The sequence below is a fragment of the Lissotriton vulgaris genome, chromosome 1_1 (genome assembly GCF_964263255.1).
Source record: "Lissotriton vulgaris chromosome 1_1, aLisVul1.2, whole genome shotgun sequence".
NCBI classification, from domain to species: Eukaryota; Metazoa; Chordata; class Amphibia; order Caudata; family Salamandridae; genus Lissotriton; species Lissotriton vulgaris.
Window position 1 is genome coordinate 108,513,434 of NC_141685.1, and position 10,160 is coordinate 108,523,593.

The 10,160-nt window shown below is 46.5% G+C and overlaps 1 protein-coding gene across 1 annotated transcript in view; it reads right to left on the reverse strand.

Moving 5' to 3' along the window:
* Positions 1-9,862, reverse strand: part of LOC147737632 (uncharacterized) — a 136,367-nt gene extending 126,505 nt beyond the window's left edge. Inside the window, exon 1 of the mRNA XM_086939497.1 lies at positions 9,647-9,862. The gene's annotated coding sequence lies outside the window, so the exon portion shown is untranslated. The remainder of the gene's footprint in view (positions 1-9,646) is intronic.
* Positions 9,863-10,160: the final 298 nt, after the last annotated feature.

The following is a 10,160-nucleotide window of genomic DNA, read 5'->3' on the forward strand; positions in this document are numbered from 1 at the left end:
CAAACCTGTTCGGGCAGTTCTCATCCCAATGGCCGAGCGAGATTAGCATTGAGGCACAACATGTCATAAACCGTTCATCGCATACAAGCTAGGCTAATCTCACACACACCTGTCCCTGTTTCTTCTTTATGACTAGTTTTACAAGGAGGAGGCGCCCGATTTTATTGAGGGTTCATCGATATCTGATGGAAGTTCTGGGCCTTGCTGGGTAATCTATCACAAACTGGACAAACAAAAATATGGGCTTGCCATCATGACTGCTTTTTCTTTGTAGTAGAAGTATTTATATGACAAACTGTAAAAACGAAGAATTCTTGCCTGAAGGGTAATATTTTGTATAAAAAGAGAACACTGGTTCAGTAAAAACGAGCAGTCTCCTAAGAACCTACATGCGCTTCACGCTGTTGTACTTCTAGGACACCCGTTACTGGTTGCAGCCAATAAACTCGATCCTTGACATCACCTAGAAGACTCTGTGGTTCTGTGGGCCAAAACAGGAAGAACTCAAGAGGTCTCTGGGTGTTTTCCTGGCACCGCCGGGTCCCTACAAACCCGGTACCTCACATGAAGTGAGGCCACTCTAGAGCACGAAAACGGCAAAGTGCACTCTGGATAGTGTCCTCAACTTTGACGCAGTCATCACTGATTCTGCCAGGGTATCAGCTCGAATGAGCACATTGAAACACACTGCCACACTCTTTAGATATAACTCGCCCAAAAAAACTACCAGTCTCTGCCAATATATTAATTGGAGAGACAAGGGAACCCGCTAGGTAGGCAAGGACCAAGGGTACTCGTATTATCTTGAAACAACGGTCCTTGACAAAGGAGGATGTGACAGCTAATGAATAATTATAGGCCACAATGTGCACTATAATAAGTAAGGTGTCCAGCCGGACCCTAGGATTTAATCAATGAAAATAATGCAAGGCAATATCAAACAAGAATTATGAAGTGGGACACAGTCCTGTATCCACAGCTAGTGCCCCACCCAACAAATTTGAACTTGAGAAAGACATAAAAAGCTTTTTCAGGAAAGTAAGACTCAATAGATTTTTCGCAGATAGAGATTATGAACCCAAACAAAATACAACTGGTTTTAAACCCAAATCAACCTTTTTAAAAAAAAAATTTTGAAAACCTTTATTGTGCATAGTAAGCATACAGATACGGGCCCACAACCATACAGGCCGGCCTCGAAAGCAGTCAGTAGCACAAAAAGTAAGAATAGAACAACCCAGCAGTCCCAAAGAAAACCCACGCGATACGTGTTCAAGACGTGACTTGAATAAAGCGGGACCGCCAGGTACAGGAGGAATTAGGTTAAGTTTTTTAAATTTTGTAGATTAGAAGGATCAGATGCATTCAATCCACCGAAAGCAAATGGCAGGCAACGAACCAGCGATTCAGTAGCAAAATGAGGGAGAGAAATTAAAAGCAACAAAGGATAATAACCATCAGGATAGTTGCACAATAAAACAGTACATGTTGGCCATCGCCCGCCCCACGGACTCAGTACACCCAAATCCACGAAAGTGACAGTATCAACAGCGGAGAGAATAGGTATCACTACCCCGAAGCACCTGACTGACCCAAAGGAAAGAAAAGAGAAAGAGAAAGAAAGAAAAGACGAGAGAAAGAAGGCCCATAGAAACTGAAACTAAAACAAAATCCCTACCCCCAACCCCCCACCCTGCACGTATGCGGAGGCTACGGCCTACCCCCCCCCCCCCCAAGCAGCGTGCCTGTCGCCCACAAACCGAACCCGAAAATTAGAACAGAAAAGGGAAGAAGAGAAGAAAAAGAAAAAACGTAATACACATAAGGCCGGAGGAGGGCCAGCCGATATTCCCAAAACTACCATCACTTATCACTCCGGCCGCCCGATCCCAGACCCCGCGACCAATACAATACCCATGTTCAGTATCCCCGGCAGTCCATCAGTGTCCCAGCAGTACAAGTGGAAACAATCCCGACATAGTGGGAGGCACACTCAACCCTGCCCCCTGCGATGCGAAGCAGCAACATAGTCCGGCCTCATGGAAGACATCTTGAAGGAGGCAAGCGAGCCAAGTATCCAGATCCGAGTGGGGGGACGATCGTTAAAATCCATCCGATACACAGCCATGTAGGTATCCGTGGCACAAAAAGGGATAATGCACAACAGAGATCCCCCGGAATTGGCGAGCCCAGGCAATAGGAGCCGCGTCAGGATGGGGAACAAGTCATGCCGGGGACCTCAGGAGGAGCAGCTAGACATGGCGCCCGGCTGCGCGGCTCCAGCCACATCATATCCCCCGAAACTTCAGTTCGCCCCAAGGATAGTACAGCCGGCATCTCAACTGTAGTAGGATCTCGCACCCTCAGTGTGTCGATAACAGCCGGAGAGGAGGAACAACAGAAGGCAGTAGCAGAGTGTGGCGCAGTGTCCTGCTCCCGGAGGTGTCCATGGTCAAGCAATGGTGTCACAGGAGAAATCAAATCCAGCCGGTCTCCCAATACACGGGCAGAAGAGTGTAGAGCCGCTCTCAGAGTAACTAGGGCATCCAAAACGTCACCAATCAGCACTGGTGCATCGGGAAAAGAGGATTCAGCAGTCCTCTGCATGCGAGGCGAATAAGTGCAGCACTGTCCCATAAGCCATCCACCATCACCATCCGCAGTCAGCTGGGCACTGCGCAGACACGAGTCTTGGCACAACCAGTCCTGAGGTACAGGGGAAGCACACTCCATGTGTACAAAGTATCAGCGTGGCGTGGGCAGACAGGTGTATCTTCGGTAGCAGCCCAAGGTCTGCTGTCTCAGGAAAGGAGAGCAGGCTGGAAAATGGCGCCCAGCCCAGCCCGTTGGGAGACAAAGTATCCAGCAAAGTCGTCTCCGGGTGAAAGACACGATACAATGTGTTCCCCGCAGCAGCGGCCCGTGAAGCGATGAAGCAGGTTACAGGGAGCAGGACGAGTCTTACGCCGCCGTGTCCGATCCGCCGGTGATGGTGGCTGTTGGTGTGAGCAGGGCCGGACCCAGTCCGAGAACAAAGACCCGGCCACAGCCGCGCAGCGCCAGGAGGAGGCGGAGACGTTCCAGTAGTCTCACTGCCGGGATCGAGCAAGAAAGCACACCAATAGATCCGGGGTCGCCTCCCGGTTCCGCCGACGCTACTTAATAGCAGGATAAGCAACAGGATAGGGCAGAAACCGGGAGAAAGGCGAGAGGGTCGGCGGAGCCGAGGAATCAGGCGGCCATCATGGTTGCCGGTTAGGCTCCTCCCCCCCAAATCAACCTTTACCCCTAGCCTGAACCAGATAGAAAGGAATGTAGAATTATTCGAGAGGATAGTGGAGATAGAAGTAAGGAATACCTTAGCAACAGTAGGGAACACAACAAACAATCTATCAAAAAGTCAAAGAACAGCAATAAAAGATCTACAGGATTGTGATCAAATAACCATAAAACCCGCCGATAAGGGGGGGTGGGGTTGTGATTTTTAACAGTATAGACTATGACAATAAAATGAAGTCCCTCTTAGATGTAACAGATCACTATATATCCCCACTTTATATAAAACAATAGATACATTAAAAAGAGATGTTGCTATCTTTTTAACTCAGGGCAGAGAGAATGGTGTAATCTGTGATGATGAATATAATTTTTTACTGAATAGGAATCCGATAATTCCAGCAATATACGGATTACCTAAAATCCACAAGAATACTGAAAACCCTCCCATGCGCCCAATTGTCAGCAGTCTTGGATCTTTATTAGAACCACTTAGCAAATATGCGGACCATTTTTTACGTCCAGTGGTACAGGCCCAGAAATCCAATTTGAAGGATACAGCCCACACAATTTCCATCTTTGAAGGTATGGCTTTCAATAGGGACACCCAATATCTGGTCACTTTAGACCTTGAGGCCTTATATACAAATATCCCCCAGGACGATACCATTAAAGTCATATCAACCATCCTGGGGGATATTGACCTCAATGATGGCCACAAAGCATTCATTTTGGGCTGCATCCAATTAGTCCTGAAAAACAATATTTTCTTGTTCAAAGAGGATCTTTATAAACAGGTCAATGGGACCAGCATGGGGGCCACTTGTGCCCCCAGTCTGGCTTGCCTCTATGTGGCTAATTTTGAATCAAGACACATCCACAACGAGGCAGCACCCTATTTTGAAAATGTTACCCACTGGCATCGTTTCATCGACGATATAATTTTTGTCTGGAACGGTGCCAGTGAGGAGCTGTCTTCCTTTTTAGAATGGCTCAATTTAGGGGACAACAATCTTAGATTTACCGCACATTCCAGCAACAGCAGTGTAGATTTTTTAGATATCAAATTGAAAGATACCCAAGGAAAATTGGAGGTAGAATTGTACACTAAAGCCAACGGACAAAAACAGTTTGCTAAAATATCAAAGCAACCATCCAAAATCCCAGAAAGACAACATTCCCTTTGGGGAATTTCTGCGTATACGACGGAACTGTACGAACCTAGATGACTTTTACCATCATGCAAGAGATCACAGAGAAGAAACTGCTAGATAGAGGCTATCCAAAAAAACTAATAAAATCATCCCTGAAAAGGGCTAGATTTTATAATAGGGAGGCTCTCTTAGACATGAACAAAGAGAAAACAGCAAATAGAATAGATTTTGTCAGCCAATACTCAGGTCTAAGTAACAAATTAAAAAATATTGTGAACCGAAACTGGAAAATTCTGAACAGCGAATTGTCAACACCAATACCTAAACCTCTGTTTTCCTTCAGGAGGAATAAGACAATTAAGAACGCATTGGTACATACTTATAAAAATTCCAGGGGTCCATCCCAAAGCACTTTGACAGGTAATAAGAAGGCACAAGGCAATTATAAATGCGGATCATGTTCCATTTGCCCAAATTGCATTGAAGGTAAAACATTCAACTTCAATGGAAAAATATTGAACCCTCAGAGTCTAAACAACTGCAGAAGTAAGAGTGTAGTGTACCTCTTAATCTGCCCATGTGGCTACGGCTACGTTGGCGAGACAGGGAGGGAACTCCGGACTAGACTACTGGAACACAGATCGGCAATTAAAAATCTAAAAGAAAACGCTCCCCTAACAGACCATTACAAAATGAAGAAACATGGATGCAATGAATTCACATGGTATATCCTGGAAAAGGTGAGCGTAAGCAGAAGAGGTGGCAATGTTGAAATTATACGCAAATCACGAGAACAGTGGTTCATGATATACTTGGACACGATAAACAAAGGATTAAATTCCAGAGAGGACTGGATGAGAATTGTGGCAAACCAATGATTAGATTTAAGCCTGGTCATGTTTCTGGATACTATGCCACTTTACACATGTAAGACAGGGAATAGTATACATCAACAACAACTGATGCCCTTTAAAAATCTATTTGGATGCACCCTTTAGATAAGTGCATGTAAAATTTAGGTATACCCAGAGCATAGAGCACTTAAACTAAATAGCTGCTGAATTTAGAACATAAGAAGTGACTCGTTGATAAACAAATAAAATAATAACATTTATTAGGCTATTAACCAAATAGAAATAAATTGTGGTTGTATATGATAACAATGAGAACAACGATATTAGGTGACTATAAAATAGAGTATGAAGCATGAGAATGGGCAAAACAAGAATGTTAGCGGTGAATGGAACAAATAACGCGTCCCATTCCATGCGAGAATATCAAAGATGGCCGCTTACGAAAACGAGGCTTGGAACTCATAGTAAAAGCGGAAGTAAACAAAGTAGGAAAACTTGCCGCTCAGAATTAAGTACCTCTTCGCGCTCACCTGAAACCAGAGAGCCTTGCCCAATCACAAAATAGAACGCGATATTTAAAAACAACGAGAAACAGGTATCGGTCTCTTCGTTTAATTGGACGTGAGACGACCGGCGGGCAGCGAGAGATACCGACTGATCGTGAAGGACGAGGGGTGCGGGAGACGAAGATTCTGTCTTTCTCAGGTAAGAGCTCTTACCAAGCGGACGGCTAACAGAGTCAGTTAGGGAACCCCTACATGCAACTCTAACATAAAACTAACAAACAGTTCTATCTGTTTTTTTTTTTATAGAAACGGCCAGCGAAATGATACCCACCCCGTAAGAGGAAAAACAGACTTTTAATCTGTAAGTAGGGGAATGAAGGGGTTCAAACTTATAATAACAAAAATAAAGGTAACAATAATAAACAATAGATCCCTTTTTTCCATAATCTAACCAACAGACTGGCGCACTGGAAAGTCCCAGGAAAAACGCAAAGGGAACAGTGTAGCACTTGAACACCCAATAAAGCTGAAGATAAATCCAAGTTAAATTAAAAAAAAAAACGTGCCATGAAAACGTGATAAACAGCTGTAATAATGAGTAATACTAAACTGGCATATACTTTTATCTTCAAATGCAGAAAAGCCAACAGGGAAGAGTCTATGAAAAACGAGTAAAGTGATTGTTTGAACCTGGGACTAATAGGATCAGGAACAGAACCGAAAACAGTAATACTAGCATGCAGCTAACAAGGGACATTTGGAGAGTAGAGTGACTAAACGTACAGAGCCAATGCCAGTGTATTCATTTTTTTAGAGTATGACTTGGGGAAAGAACATCCGACCATTTAAGCTGAATATACATATAAGACCCAGTAATATGTGAAAGGTAAAATAAATTTATATAGAACAATAACATTGCGATATTGCAGTGAGGGTACAGAACCATATTAGAAAATTAATAAAGCAATAGCACAGTTTTATATACAATCCTGCCCGAATGGGCAAAAACAGTGCAATGCATAAGAAGGGTGGAATTTAATATGTAAATCAGACTGTGAACCTCGTTAAATTGTGAAAAATATCTCATCCTGTGTATAGTAGAAAGGTAGATCTTTCACTCTCTGCAACTGTGGATATATGGTTCTGTAAAATTGTAAGTTCACTGGTCCAAAAAATCTGGTTTAAATATAGAGATGAGAAATGTGATGATATTGAGCACCTTGACCATTATAGACATGTTCAGAGATGAGAATTATCAAAAACTAGAAAAGCTGTCTGTTTTTAAATGCATGACAAGTAAGACACTGACGGCAATATGTTTATCCGCAGGAGTTCTGCGACAGCAAGGGCAACCATCCAGTGCCGAAAGTAGTGGGAGAGACTAATTAAAATAGTCTTGATAAAGATGGTAACCTATCAATAAGACCATCGAAACGCGTCTGCGCTCTACTGCACGATTAAGGGAAATAAACACCAATTTTGCAGAACAATAATTATAGATTGTCAGGATTTGGTGTAAATGTAACCTCATAACGTGCAAAGCTCATTGACAAGTTCTATGTCATTTGTATGTCTCTCCTTTTTCTGCTTTCATCCTTCCTTTTTATCTTTTTTCCTTTTATCTTTGAGTCCTATCAATGCCAATTGAATGTACTGCCTTATGTGAAATTTGTGTTTTTATAGTTTGTATCCCATACATTGTTTAAGTGTATTTTTATGAGTGTTTTTATAGGATTAGCTCTCAAATGAGTGCTTTTTAATGAATCAATTGTATTTGTACAAATATATTTTTATACTAATAAATGATACACGACAATACTGTTGTTGAGGTGATTAGTTAGTGAATGAGTGGAGCGATCCTCTATTTGGGTCCTTGAATTACATTAAGTACAATTTGTTGTCTTGCATAGGTTCACTAGGGATATCTTTTCTTCATACTGTATCCACAGCATACAACAGGGCTGAACAAACAAAAAGGGTTAAAGGTTCATCAGGCAATCTTTCTTTCGTGAGAAGCTAGTACATATGAAACCTAATAACTTAGCTTTTCTCATGTAGTAAAAATATAATTATGTCACACAATGGGGAACTGGTGTTTAAACTACATCTACTGTCGGCGGCGTTTCGATCCTGTAGGAATGAAGGATCATAATCAGGACAACCAATGTAATGCCTGAAAGTGCAAGCCTGTAATCAAAATTAGGGAAACAGAGAGACGACACAAGGGACATTTGTTTAAACTCTCACTTATACCTTAATTGCATAACATAACCAAATTCACGCCATGCCTTAAGGTGAGAACCTGCCATACGTGTTGGTGAGTGTCCTGTCTGGTGACATTCAACCTGGACTTCAGTGATAGTGATAATGAGATAAACAACAATGTATATGGTGCGTGAGATGAGACGAGAGTGCTCCACACAAGGGTGACGCAGCGGGAGAATTATCCAGTTGCTTAGGGACACGTGAAACCCCCAGAGAACCAGGGGAGGTGACAGGCAGGAGGGGTAAAACTCAGTCACAAATGGTTGTATGATTGTTCATATTGCACTGCCTAGCGTGGCAGTGAAATTGGAAGTATTGTTTCAAATGCCAATAACAATTTTTAAATATATGAGATAAATACTCGGACACTAGAAAAAAAAATAAGAAGGATGCAATAGGAACAGAAAAGACAAATTGATATGATAGTCAACAATATTGTTATGTTTTTTAGTAATAAAACCCAATTTTAAAAACCTCCAACCTTACCATTAAATTTTCACTTTCGGGGGGAAAAAAGTGCGTGGCAGTTGAGGGCTAGAGGGAGAAGGAATACAAAGGGGAAAGTGGAGGGGATCCGGGCAGGGCTACAGTCTCGGACGACTAAGAGGCGCACACACCGGGGCACTTTTGAGAGACCTTAAACACGACAGAGGAAGGACAGACCCAAGCTGGATCCCTGGAGGAGGTCACTCCTCCTCAGAGAGAGTCACTGGGAGCCCCGCGACAGAGGAGGGGGTTCAGGGGTGCACCCCCGGGGGTGATGGAGGTAGGGACAGACCCGAGCTGGACCCCTGGAGGAGGTCACTCCTCCTCAGAGAGAGTCACTGGGAGCCCCACGACAGAGGAGGGGGTTCAGGGGTGCACCCCCGGGGGTGATGGAGGTAGGGACAGACCCGAGCTGGACCCCTGGAGGTCACTCCTCCTCAGAGAGTCACCGGGAGCCCCGCGGCAGAGGAGGGGGTTCAGGGGTGCACCCCCGGGGGTGATGGAGGGAGGAACAGACCCGAGCTGGACCCCTGGAGGTCACTCCTCCTCAGAGAGAGTCACTGGGAGCCCCGCGACAGAGGAGGGGGTTCAGGGGTGCACCCCCGGGGGTGATGGAGGTAGGGACAGACCCGAGCTGGACCCCTGGAGGAGGTCACTCCTCCTCAGAGAGTCACTGGGAGCCCCGCGACAGAGGAGGGGGTTCAGGGGTGCACCCCCGGGGGTGATGGAGGGAGGGACAGACCCGAGCTGGACCCCCGGAGGAGGTCACTCCTCCTCAGAGAGTCACTGGGAGCCCCGCGGCAGAGGAGGGGGTTCAGGGGTGCACCCCCGGGGGTGATGGAGGGAGGGACAGACCCGAGCTGGACCCCTGGAGGAGGTCACTCCACCTCAGAGAGTCACTGGGAGCCCCGCGGCAGAGGAGGGGGTTCAGGGGTGCACCCCCGGGGTGATGGAGGGAGGGACAGACCCGAGCTGGACCCCTGGAGGTCACTCCTCCTCAGAGAGTCACTGGGAGCCCCGCGGCAGAGGAGGGGGTTCAGGGGTGCACCCCCGGGGGTGATGGAGGGTGACCCCTCCCGGGCCCCTCTGAAAGGGTGGCACGTACCTGCGTCGGCCGCGCGCCTGCAGGAACGTGGCGGAGCGCTGCGTCGGCCTCGTGCGCCTCTGGGGTCAGCTGGCGGCGTGGGCCTCGCGCGCCCCTCGTCTCTGGGGTCAGCACACTGGGCTCGTGGCCTCTCGTCTCTGGGGTCAGCGGTGGGCAGCCGACCTTCGGCGGTTCCTCGTGCTCCGCTTCTTCCGGGTTCTTCTCTTCCCCCCTTCCAGTGACGTGGGCGTTTTTCCCCTTTCATAGGTCTCTGGGTCATGACGTGAAATCCAGGCCACGCACCTGTGAGGTCACGCGCTCCGTGTCAGGGTCAGCTCGCGGGTCACGCGCTCCGTGTCAGGGTCACCCCGCGGGTCACGCGCTCCGTGTCAGGGTCAGCTCGCGGCTCACGCGCTCCGTGTCAGGGTCAGCTCGCGGCTCACGCGCTCCGTGTCAGGGTCACCCCGCGGGTCACGCGCTCCGTGTCAGGGTCAGCTCGCGGCTCACGCGCTCTGTGTCAGGGTCAGCTCGCGGC